The 13,511-nt window shown below is 42.0% G+C and overlaps 1 pseudogene; it reads left to right on the top strand.

Annotated features, from left to right (window-relative positions):
• The first annotated feature begins 10,772 nt into the window (after positions 1-10,772).
• LOC141100543 (uncharacterized) lies at positions 10,773-12,862 on the top strand (annotated as a pseudogene).
• The last annotated feature ends 649 nt before the right edge of the window (positions 12,863-13,511 follow it).

Raw genomic sequence — 13,511 nt, forward strand, 5'->3', positions numbered from 1 at the left:
ATTTTACCCACGGCAGGGAGTTGTGGAAATGCTGCAGACAATTTTGCAGCATTTCTGCAGCGTGGGCACATAGCCTAAAACAATTGCTGGCATCGGAGCAGGACGCTGTGAGGGAGCCCTGGGTAGGTAAGTGTAATTTTTTTTTAATATTTTCTGATGGGGCCCTGCATACTAGGATGAGATGGGGGCCCTGCATACCAGGATAAGGATGGGGGCCCTGCACACCAGGATAGGGATGGGGCTATCATACTAGCATAGGGATGAGGGCGATCATTCCTGCCAGGATAGGGATGAGTGATCCATGCATACTAGGTAAGGATGAGATGGCCATGTGTATCAGGATGGGAGTGAAGGGACCATATATACCAGGATAGGGGATATTAAGTACAGAGTTGACCACATTTTTTGCGTTAATTTTTTTCCTAATTTCCTGCTCTAAAACCTAGGTGCGTCTTATCGTCCAAAAAATACGGTATATATTTTTTTTTTTTCAGCGAACTCATTCCTCATGTTTGGCCTCATTAAGATAAAAACATTCATACTCCGCTGGCGTGCCGGCTCCACTTCAGCGGTGTCGAGACTCACTGTCCCGAGGCTTATGTGAGGTTCTCACATCACACGAGCCCTGCACCCAATCAGCGGCAGCTTCACTGTTCCTTCCTTCGGACGTAGGTGGGGACAGTGACGTCAGCGCTGATTGGGCAAAGGGCTCACATGATGTAAAAACCTCAAAAGAGACCCAAGAACACAAGTGCCAACACAGCTGAAATGGAGCCACCATGGGAGGTTTGTGTAAGTGTTTTTATTTTTAACAGGACCAAACATGAGGAATGAGAAGGGGTTGTCCAACTAGTTGTCAACCTTTTTATCAAAAATCCCACACAGGGAAAAGTCATTATTATACCTAGAGTGTGAGAAATGAATGACAGGAAAATCGTATTTTGTTGACCTTCAAAAATAACTCAGATGAGAAGAACCTATATATATTATTCACAGATTGTACAAAAACATGATGCACGCGGCGTGCGTTCAAGGATGGAATATTATATGGGAGTTTTATAGAATAAATTCAAGATGAGAATATTATATGGGAGTTTTATAGAATAAATTCAAGGTGAGAATATTATATGGGAGTTTTATAGGATAAATTCAAGGTGAGAATATTATATGGGAGTTTTATAGGATAAATTCAAGGTGAGAATATTATATGGGAGTTTTATAGGATAAATTCAAGGTGAGAATATTATATGGGAGCTTTATAGGATAAATTCAAGGTGAGAATATTATATGGGAGTTTTATAGGATAAATTCAAGGTGAGAATATTATATGGGAGATTTATAGGATAAATTCAAGGTGAGAATATTATATGGGAGTTTTACAGGATAAATTCAAGGTGAGAATATTATATGGGAGTTTTATAGGATAAATTCAAGGTGAGAATATTATATGGGAGTTTTACAGGATAAATTCAAGGTGAGAATATTATATGGGAGTTTTATAGGATAAATTCAAGGTGAGAATATTATATGGGAGTTTTATAGAATAAATTCAAGGTGAGAATATTATATGGGAGATTTATAGGTTAAACCAAATACCAACAGAAAATAATCGACCCAAAACAAACATTTATCGGTAAAAAGAACTCTTTATTAGGTAAAGTATAAAAGAATTGCGCCATTTTCCAATACCCGTCACATCTCCATTTTTCGTGATCTTGGGTTGGGTGAGGGATTATTTTTTACGTGCCGAGCTGACGTTTTTAATGACATTTTGGTGGAGATACAATTTTTTTTGAACACCCGTTATTTAATGCAATATTGTGGCAACCAGAAAAACGTAATTCTGGCGTTTTGATTTTTTTCTTGTTACGCCGTTTAGCGATCGGGTTAATTCTTTTTTATAGTGATAGATCAAGTGATTCTGAACACGTCGATACCAAATATGTATATGTTTTCTTTTCTTTTTATTTTGAATGGGGTGAAAGGGGGGTGATTTGAACTTTTATATATTTTTTTTATATATTTTTAAAAACACTTTTTTCTTTTTTGTCATTGTAAGACATACAGCATTGTATGTTAATTAACCAGACGACTATTTTTAGCAAACAAAGAATAATAGAATGTTATCTGTATGTTGGCTTTCAAATTTAAGTGTTGATTTCTGGTTGGTCAAGAAAACAGACTTTTGTTTGTGTAAGCCGGTGATATTGACTTTTATTGTGCGCTCATCCTTGATCACTAGTGATGATTCCTGATATGCTAATTATGCATTGTGTTATGGAGCCAGTTTGTTGGCTTCTAAAGCAGAGAGGGAAAAACTATGCAAATAGTTAAAATAATCAAGTAATGCTATAATAATCTCATCTCCATTCTTACCCTTTATGTAAATACTGAATGAGGGACACTTGTTAAGTCTAAAAATAGGTTACATACCTCTGTATAAAGAGTAAAGAGACAGAGAGAAACAGCCAGAGAGATTCTGCCAAGACATCCATACATCCTAAAAGGACCAGAGACAGGACAGCAGACATTTTACATCATGGCTACATTATGAGGGACACAGATCTATCATTCTATAGGAAACAACCTAGGGGTTTTCAGCCTGGGTTAGAAGAATACAGGTCTGCTCTATTGACCATTGATAAACCATGGATATGTTTGGAGACGGGTTGTGATCCTCAGATCAATTGGCCTTGTACCTTGTATGGACTCAATGGACTGCCATCTTCCTACACTTGTTGTCACCTCCTCTCTGTGTGTGGGCCACAGGTGGAGTAACCGACCCTGGAAGATGAAGCCAGGTTGTGATACTCGGATCAACTGGCCTTGTATGGATTGTCATCTTCCTACGCTTGTCGTTACCTCCTCTCTGTGTGCCACAGGTGGGGTAGTGACCCTGGAAGATCTGTAGTCACAGCTGCTATTATCCCAGCGGGTCAGTGGAGGGTGAGACTCTGTAATGTGCCCCATCTTGGGTATTTTGCTGGGACTGTTCTATGTGTTATCTGCCTGTTTTGTGGTACAATAAAGCATTGCCCACACTGTTTTACCCTCACCCTGTGTTGTCTGAGTAGCATTTTGACCACGTTAAAATGACAGCGGGAGTTTGGCAGGACGATCTTTGGTCCATGTGGTTTCGGCTAGCGGACCGGAGCACCCACTACTTCCCCATGTCTCTACAGGCATGCTTCAATAGTGTCCATGGGAGATTAGAAGCTGCCATAACCCTATCGGCTCTGCTACATAGAGGCAATGACCAGATCTCCTGTGTGTAGCTCACTTGCTATGAGCGCCAACCATATTGTCAGCGCTCATAGGATCCAGCAATGGCAAAACCATAGAGGTCTTTTGGAGACCTCTAGCTGTCATGCCAACCCAAAGGTGACCCGCGATCACATGACAGGGTCACCGATGGGTGGAATTTCCGGTCCATCATGTGCCGGAAAAAAAACATGGGCTCAGTGCTGGAGCCCACATCAAAGGGAGGGAGTCCGACATCAATGTACATTTACACCCAATGTCGGAAAGGGTTAAAGGGGATTGTTTTTACAGAGACAGAAGTGGTAATTAATCATGTATACATACAAATAATTACAGAAATACACAGCTTCTAATGGTAAATATTATAGAGTTACCACAAGAAAATATAATTTGTGTAAACCATGTGTAGATATAAAAATTCAGGTAAATGTCAAATGTTGTAGCGCCATCTAGTGGCCATGTGCGAAAGTGCCATCATAGAGTAACATGTCTCCTAAGAGAGTGTCACTATCAAGGTAGAGATGAGATAAGTGCACCGTATTTATTGAGTATAAGATAAATCCATACATAGATATATGGAACCGGATTGTAGATCTGTCACTGGATATCAGTGTATAAGGGGAATAGATCCTGTGCACTTCCCAGGTCAATACGATTAGTCCCCAATCCCCACAATTTTAAGCGTGTCCTGAAAACGCATTTATTCAGACTGGCCTATCGCCTCAACACATTAACCTAACCTATCCCTGTGTGGCAGAGCCAAAAGTTTTACCATAACCAGGTTCCCCGCATCATTCTCCCACATGCTTTATGCATCCATTAGCCCTCTGTGTCCGTACTGTCACACACCTAACATTATGGCTGGTCCATACAATCAGGGCAACTGTTACCACCCACCTTTCGTGTCTACCTCTTTCCTCATAGACTGTAAGCTTGCGAGCAGGGCCCTCTTTCCTCTTGGTATTTGCTATAATCTACTGTATGTGATTATTGTTATGCTGTAATGTCTATTGTCTGTACAAATCCCCTCTGAAATGTAAAGTGCTGCGGAATATGTCGGCGCTATAAAAATAAAATTTATTATTATTATTATTATTATTGAGTTAAATTGAGTTCTGTCTATGTTGCATTTTCTTGTTGAAACTTATCTTTTCTGTTCCCTTGAGAACCGAAACCAGATAACAGATAAATTCCTCTCTCAGCCTCCATGGCTTTCTCTGTGATTGAAACAAGCTGTGAAATCATTTTTATACTGCGCATGTCTGTAAATACTAAAATTCTTTGCTATAAAAGATGGAAGCCTAACTGATAAGCCAGAGGCGTCTTGGCAGGCATCCCGAGTTGTATCATACAGCTTGTGTCTGTGTAATTCTTCTCGACGGAGCTGATTTAATCAGAGACATATGGTGTCCTACACCCAAGAACATCGGTCCTTCGGGTGAAAGAAGTATCAGAAGGATCCCGACAGTTTCCTGGCGCCCGAACAGGGACCTGATATAGGCACCTCTCCAAGATTACCCGACCTCCGGACCACACCGGTTATTGATGATATTGTGAACAGCAGACCTAAACATCTGGCCAGGTAAGAGATCATTTTTCTCTTCTCTGCTCTTCATAATATATCATTTTAACTAAGGTCCGTATCAAGGGGAATCTAGTAGAGGAGGGGGCCGTAAAATCGGGTCTGTATAAGAACTCTGAGGAAATCGGGTGTGACATACATATGTAACTTTTGCTCGGATGAGAGGTTATTGCAGATTCTGCCTGTGTACTGCTATTTTTAGGAGAAGAACTGATGCAAATCATAACGGGTATGGTGATTGGACATTTGCAGGGACAATCCCAGACACAAACATAAGAAAGTTTCATTATGTCAAAAAGGGAGAACAGTGGTGGATATTGTTAGCATTAAATACATATATCCCATTGAGTAACACGTTGAGAGGTCAGACATTACGGAACCTAAGACTAGGTGAACAGTTCATACTACAAAGCCCAGACGGACAAGTTTTTCACAATAGACGGTTCCGCATTAGGAATCGAGGAGGTTGTTGAGTGACTACTTTGATTTGAAGGATTGTGGAAAGTAGAAAATAAGCTGCACAGTAGGTATCCGTTCAAAGAGTGGTGATATTGCCTAACTGGGTCATGTGACAGCGTCCTTTCGGGGAGGTCACCGCCTAAGCTTAAATCAACACCCTTTACGAATAAACCTTGTGACAGATAAGAGTATGATTGAATGAGCACAGGATCACAAAATAAGCCTGTGACAAGATATGACTGAAGAAACCCAGTGAATGGATATCCTGTTCACATCCCTGTGTGTTGTGGGAGTGCTTCTGTTTGCAGCATATATAGCGTACAAGTACACGAAACGCGTAGTACAAAGAGGAACAGAAACTCCAGTCAGCACCTTAGGAAGAAGGTAACGAGGTATAGTAGAGCTGAGTCTTGAGCTTACCCAATACACCACCTAAGGCGGGGGACTAACAGAAGGGATAAGTGATACAGGATAAGAAAATGGGAAACAGTCAGGGGAGAACAGCGGAAGAAGGAAAATTGCTATGTGAAATAATAAAAGATAGATGTGGAAGTAGTGCAGCAAAAGACTTAAAGGTGGTACTAAGAGTTTTTAAGCTAAAAGGTAAAGAAGCTTTAGACGAAGAAAAATGGAAGGAGATAAAAGACACAAAATCAGGAAGAATTGCAGACAACGGGTGGGGTGAACAGGTAGAGGCATGCATTAAAGTATCACAGGTCGCTAAGCGAGAAAACTGGGTGTATAATGAGAAAACAAAAAGATGGATACGCCCCAAAGAATTTAGCCCTGTGCCTGAGAAACAGGAACCACCACCCTATCCTGCCCCAACCCGTATAACAGCCCCACCTACAGTGCCGGTTATACCACCGTCCACCGGACTGTGCCCTGATGTACAATCACCATCACCTGATAATGGCAATCCAGGATGGATTTGTAGTAATTGTGGTCAACAAAATCCAGACTGGAGAGATACTTGCCTAGCCTGTGGAGCACCCCGTTATCACCACCCTAGCAGGTTAGCCCCTGTTAGGACTCAAACACGCCCTTTTAGGGAAGTAGATGAACAGGGTGTTACCCACACCAGACAGATTCAAACTAATCTTTATACTCCATGGTCTGCCCCAGAATGTATGGCATTATTGTCCAATGCTCCAGATCCAACTACCTTTCCTATGGGGTTTGCCCGATACATAAGACAAGTACTGACCGTACACAGAGGGACCTGGTTGGATGGGGAAGACCTATGTAGATTAAAATTACCTATAACTACCCAAGGGGAGTTTTCACAGACTATTGGACCAAATAGACCTGCTGATAATGACCAAGAGGGTAATCCTCGAACTCAGGCTTCAAGAGAGCCCTTTTTAACTGCCCTTGACAATTTTATGCAGACAAAACAGACAGAGAGGTAACATGACAGCCATACCGCAGAAACCGGGACAATCAGTAATCGATTTCTTCCGGATATTGGAAACGGCTTTCCAAGATGAGGGTCTTGATACAAATAATGAGGGAGTATCAAGACTATTGGCAAAAGCCTTCATGGAAGGGTTACTCAAAGAAATACGAGATCCCCTGAAAATAAGCACCCCTGATTGGAGGTCAGTACCTGATGCCCATGGATTAAGACAAAAAGCTATGGGAATCGAATTAGATGTGCAGGAAAGGAAGAATGCACCACCAGCAAAAACAAGGGTAGCGGTGACCCAATTTGACAATCAAGGAAATCCAATCAGTGAGGTTAGGAGGAGAACTTTTACATGTCACTATTGTAAGAAGCCAGGTCATTTCCAGAGAGGTTGCCGTAAGAGAAAAGCGGATAGAGAATCTCAGCCTAGAAGGGAGGAATCCACTGACTGACTAGGTGCAATTAGAATGCAACTTGACTCTAGGGAACCAGTAGTTAAAATCAAAGTCAACGGGAAAAAGGTACCCTTTCTAGTAGATACCGGAGCAACCTCTTCGGTGGTCAATGACAAGGTAATAACTCCAGATCTCCTTTCAGAATACTCAACCTTTGTTTCAGGATTTAGTGGGCAATCTAGCTTAATCCCTTTTAGCAAACCTCTGCCAGTTAAAATAGGACCTAAAATGTTCCTGAATAAGTTTTTATTTGTCAAAAGAGCACCAATTTGCCTATTAGGAGTAGATGTACTAAAGAAACTACAGGCAGATATCAAATTTGCAGAAGACGGTACAGTGCATCTTACTATCCCAGATGGGGATGAGGACACTCTTGAGGCTTGCATGATAATTCAAGCCCTTGAGTCACAAAGTCCTGATGACACTTGTGACACTACACCACATCCGTGGGACCCAGCCTTAGATAAATTGCCCGACACCCTGTGGGCAAAAGGGAATGCAGATATTGGTTTACTTCCCGTATCCCCAGTTGTGGTGGAGGTACCCGTGGACACAAGGTTGCCTCAGCTGCAGCAGTATCCCATTAGTGCCCAACAAGAGGCTGCCATTGAAGCACAAGTCACTGATCTTGTAAACAACGGAGCATTGGTACCGATCAAATCACAAGCTAATACGCCATTGTTTCCTGTCAAAAAGAAAGGAGGACCGGGTGACGCTCCAAAATATCGCATGGTTCATGATCTGAGAGAAATAAATAAAATCCTTGTTCCTTTGACACCTGTAGTACCTAACCCACACACGTTATTGGCGAAAATCCCTAGCCAATCAAAATGTTTTTCAGTAATTGATTTGTCAAACGCATTCTTCTCAGTACCTCTTCACAAAAACTGTTGGCACTTATTTGCTTTTACGTTTAAAGGCAAACAATATGCCTGGACCAGACTGCCACAAGGCATGCAGCATTCACCCACATTATATACACAAGCATTACAGTCTGTGTTGGCCGGCTGGCCACACCCACCTGACATTGCGCTCCTACAATACGTGGATGACCTATTGCTTTGTGCACCTGATGAGCCTAGCTGTAAAACCCATACTCTATCATTATTGATATTTTTATCAGACAATGGGTGTAAGGTCAACAGAGAGAAATTACAGTTCTGTCAACCAAAAGTTGTATTTTTAGGACATTGTCTGTCTCATGGTACCCGACACTTAACCAATGACAGAATCACAATTGTCCAACAGATGAAAGAACCAAAAACTCATAAGCAGTTGAGAGCATTTTTGGGCTTAGTTTCTTCCTGTCGCCAATGGGTCATACATGCTAGTGAACACATGCAGCCACTGTATGATTGTATCAACACAACACCCTTTCAACTGACTGATACCGCACAAACCTCATTTCAGTATCTAAAGAAGGCCATAATATCAGCCCCAGCATTAGGTATACCCAATTATGATATGCCCTTCCAACTTATGGCTGCTGAAATCAGAGGGCATGCTACTGGCATTCTGACACAGAAACATGACAAAAAGAATAGACCCCTTGCATACTATTCTGCTAAGCTAGACTCTGTAGCACAAGGAACACCATCCTGTGTCAGAGCAGTTTCTGCAATTGCATTACTACTTGACAAGGTTTCTGATATTGTATTGGACAACCCACTAACTGTCTGTACCACACATGATATATACAGTATCCTGAATCAGGTTTCTGCTAAACATTTCTATGGCCAGACAACTCAGACTACAATGTGCCTTGCTTATGCCACCTAATGTTACGTTCACCAAAACTCAGAATCCGAATCTGGCTACACTGTTGCCAATTGCGGATTCTGAAGGGGGGATAGATGAGGTAAATGAGGAACAATTGTCACTTTCTTTTGAACCCCCACACGAAGTTGAACATGAACATGACTGCATAGAACTGATGCAGCAAGAAGTTGTTGGCTTGCCCAATGTCACAGACACACCACTGCTAAATCCAGATTTTGTACTTTTTGTGGATGGCAGCAGATATGCCGATGACACTGGAAAATTCCACACAGGATATGCTGTGGTGTCACCACATGAGATTATTGTAGCAAAGGCACTTCCACCCCATATGTCCGCTCAGGAAGCTGAGCTAACAGCTCTGAATGAAGCATTAAAACTTTCCAAAGGAAAAACAGCAAATATCTACACTGACTCAAGTTATGCCTTTGGGATAGCACATGATTTTGGGGTTTTGTGGCGCACAAGGGGTTTCATGACAGCAGCAGGAACACCCATAAAACATGCCACACTGATCAGAGAAATCCTCGAGAATGTGGCCCAGACACAGGAGGTGGCCATTATGAGGGTGCCAGCACACACCAGAAAAGACAACATGGAAGCGAAAGGCAACGAGAAAGCAGACCAGGCGGCAAAGCAAGCTGCTTTGGGAACTCCAGAAAAGGTAAACATAGTGCAACAGGATGCATTGGGATTGTTTACAGACCTACAAAAGTTCCAAGAAGACTCCGCCCAGACAGACAAGGAAACTTGGGAAAAGATGGGTGCCGAAAAAACGGACGGAATGTGGAAGAAAGATCAGAAGTACTGTTTGCCTAGGGTTTTATATCCGAGGATGGCAGAAGCAGTTCATCTTCCAACTCACATGTCCGCCAATGGAATGACACGCCTAGTCACGAACGTTTGGATTGCTCCTGGGTTTGGGAAGATGGCGCAGCTACACTGTACCACCTGTCCCATATGCCTAGCACACAATCCCGGACAAGTAGTGAAGACTCCACGGAAACACAGTCCTAGGCCGTTATATCCTTTCCAGAGACTGCAGATTGACTACATTCAACTCCCCAGAAGTGGACCATATGAATATGTTCTGGTGTGTGTTGACATGTTCTCTGGATGGCCAGAAGCCTACCCGGTGAAAACGGCTACAGCTCGAACCACTGCAAAGAAACTAGTGATGGAACTAGTACCACGATTCGGTGTACCTGAAACAATTGAATCAGACAGAGGCACACATTTTACTGCTGAGGTAATGCAAAATGTAATGCAAATGATAGGTGTAGAACAAGCATTTCATACACCCTACCACCCACAGAGTTCAGGGAAGGTAGAGAGAATGAACGGGACACTAAAATTGAAAATACAGAAAACCATGGAACAGACCCATAGACCATGGCCAGAATGTCTAGCATTAGCATTATTCTCAGTAAGGTACACACCCACAGGGAAAACTAAACTGTCACCCTTCGAGATATTGTTTGGAAGACCACCAAACACAGGGTTGTACTACCCACAGGTTTTAACACTTAATGTGGATGGTTTGACTAGTTACGTAATCCAGTTACAAAAGCATTTAACTCAAATGCATTCTCTAGTTTTTTCTTCCATTCCAGATCCGGATAGTGTGGAAGGAACACACTGCCTACAACCTGGTGATTATGTATATGTCAAGAAACACTCCAGAAAGACGCTTGGACCCCGATACCAAGGTCCTTATCAAGTACTCTTGACAACGCCTACCTCTGTCAAGTTAGAAGGACGATCAACCTGGATCCACACATCACATTGCAAACTAGCCACAGGAGTCAATAAGAATATATAAAAGAGCATAATGCTTTGGTTTTTTGCATTTCCTATAATGACAGTAGCTGCATGGGACAGTTTAAATTCTCCGATGCCATTGAATAATAGGTTTATACAACATCATGAGAAATTACTGAGAGATTGGTTGAATGATACTCAGCCTCCAGCAGATTGCTGGATCTGCACGTACTCACCAGTATCAGCCACGAGTATTCCCTTTCTTGTTATCCCTGTCCCACCCGAAGAGTTATTCGCTTGGACTGACTGTTCTGACACACTCGCTAATAATTCCACAAATAATGTGAAGTTATGGAATATGACTATCGGTATACCTGTTGTGGGATGGGTAGGATATCCCTGGTGGCAAGGTAACCTTTCAGGAAGTAGCACTCACCTTCAATATTTGGCATATAAGGGGGGGGCTTGGGTACCTAGGAATAGGACTCGATTAATCAACTTGGGGCAAGTTCCAACGTACGGCCTACATGTTAGTTTTAGTGTAACTTCCCACTCTACTGACGCCTTCAAACCAATACTGCTAGAAAGAAGGTTGCATAATACGTCCTGGGAGTATTCCAATTTATTTCCCCAGGGCAATAATGACACTTGTTTTAATATTTCAGGTAATATACCTTGCAACGAGTCATCTGGATATGAGAAAGGAACTCCCACCTGTGGAAATCCCGATGTAGGGTATTGTAGCCCTTTAGGACAACTTGGTGTATGCTTCAGAATGTATCTGCGTTCATAGATTTAGTCCATAGACTGGTATTACAACATTCAGCCCTATGGGATTTACCTAGTGATATGTTCTGGGTATGTGGAGACAATGCATATAAATGGTTACCAGTAGGGGTAAGAGGTACTTGTACTCTGGGACGTTTGACTCCGGCTACCTTTATCATTCCAAACCGACAATTGGATATGCAGGCTATACCCAAACATACATTATACAAAAGAGCTGCTGACAATACACCTCGTCCTTCTGGGAGACCACATATAGTGCAGATGAGTGTGGCTAATAAAATTGTTAGTTCTATTTTTATCTATCCTATGATCACGCAAATGTGGGATAAATTGGTCAGGGCTACAGATTATTTAGATGATCAAATCTGGGATATATTGGATATACTTAACACCACTGTTGCTGTCCAGAATCAACTTATTATAGTTACTAACCAACATACCATAGTACTGGATTATTTAACGGCAGCACAGGGTGGCATGTGTCAGGTCGTCGGACCCGCTTGCTGTCATTATATAGATCCCAACAACACTATAAAGTTAAAGCTAAAATTAGAGGATGTTCAAAAACTTAGAGATCAGTATGATAAAGACAATGATCGCAATAAAGATAGTTGGTGGTCAGATACTTTCTCCTTTCTGAATCCAGTCAATTGGTTTAAGGGTATAGGAGGTTGGATAGCCTATTCTATTACGTATTGTTGTTTGTCTCCTTGTATTATATGTATTTTTGAAACTTGTTTTTTGGTGTTTTTCTGTATGTAAGAAAAAATACAGAAACAGATGAGAAAGATAAGTTAATGACAGAACATATACCAAAGTTGATAATTGTTTTCTTTAAGTTTTAGGTTGACATCTCATTTCTGGCATGAAGGAGCGTACTCTTGTGATGACAGACGTGGCCTTAGTAACTGGGGGATGGAGAGGGTAAAAGAAGATACCTGTCTCCCTCGGGCAACCCGTCGGCCTGGGATAGTACCTGGTGAATAGGACACTATCAGCTGTCATTACAGGATCCAGTGTTCCAGATTGTGAAGAATAAAGATGTCAAAGGGGGGAATGATAGGAACTGAAGGAGTTAAATTGAGTTCTGTCTATGTTGCATTTTCTTGTTGAAACTTATCTTTTCTGTTCCCTTGAGAACCGAAACCAGATAACAGATAAATTCCTGTCTCTCAGCCTACATGGCTTTCTCTGTGATTGAAACAAGCTGTGAAATCATTTTTATACTGCGCATGTCTGTAAATACTAAAATTCTTTGCTATAAAAGATGGAAGCCTAACTGATAAGCCAGAGGCGTCTTGGCAGGCATCCCGAGTTGTATCATACAGCTTGTGTCTGTGTAATTCTTCTCGACGGAGCTGATTTAATCAGAGACATATGGTGTCCTACACCCAAGAACATCGGTCCTTCGGGTGAAAGAAGTATCTGAAGGATCCCGACAGCACTTATAGATGAATAGCTTATATAATGAGAGGACACAGAGCAAAGGGTATAAATAGTGAGAGAATAAAGAGCTGACAGCGCATTACATCCCTGGAGTACAGATAGGAGATATAAAGTGCAGCCAGTGCTATATGGGATATCCCAGGAATACAGCACAGCCCATATAGTGTAAAGGAGGAACCATCCTAACAAGAGATGGAGATTACAGATCCTACAGACGACATGCCGGGAGTGTACAGAGAAAGATGGCAGATTCACCACTATTCCCTATTACGGGCGTTTCACCCCGTCAGCTTCCTCAGAGAGGGTATGGATAAGGCCGGGGTCACACTAACCAACGCAAAATACGGTCAGTATTTTACATGCGTAATACGGATGAATGGCCCCTAAACAGTGCTCCATATGTCATCCGTAATCAAGGTGTGGTCGCGTATTTTGCGCATGTAAGCATCCGTATGTAATCCGTATGGCATCCGTATGGTGAGATTTTCTCGCCGCCTTGCAAAATGGACATATAATGGAGCCCTATGACAGGGTTTCTAACAGAAACCAAAGAATAGATATAGACACATAGAGT

This window comes from Dendrobates tinctorius, unplaced genomic scaffold (assembly GCF_039654945.1).
Source record: "Dendrobates tinctorius isolate UK_male_01 unplaced genomic scaffold, ASM3965494v1 ptg000106l, whole genome shotgun sequence".
Taxonomy (NCBI): Eukaryota; Metazoa; Chordata; class Amphibia; order Anura; family Dendrobatidae; genus Dendrobates; species Dendrobates tinctorius.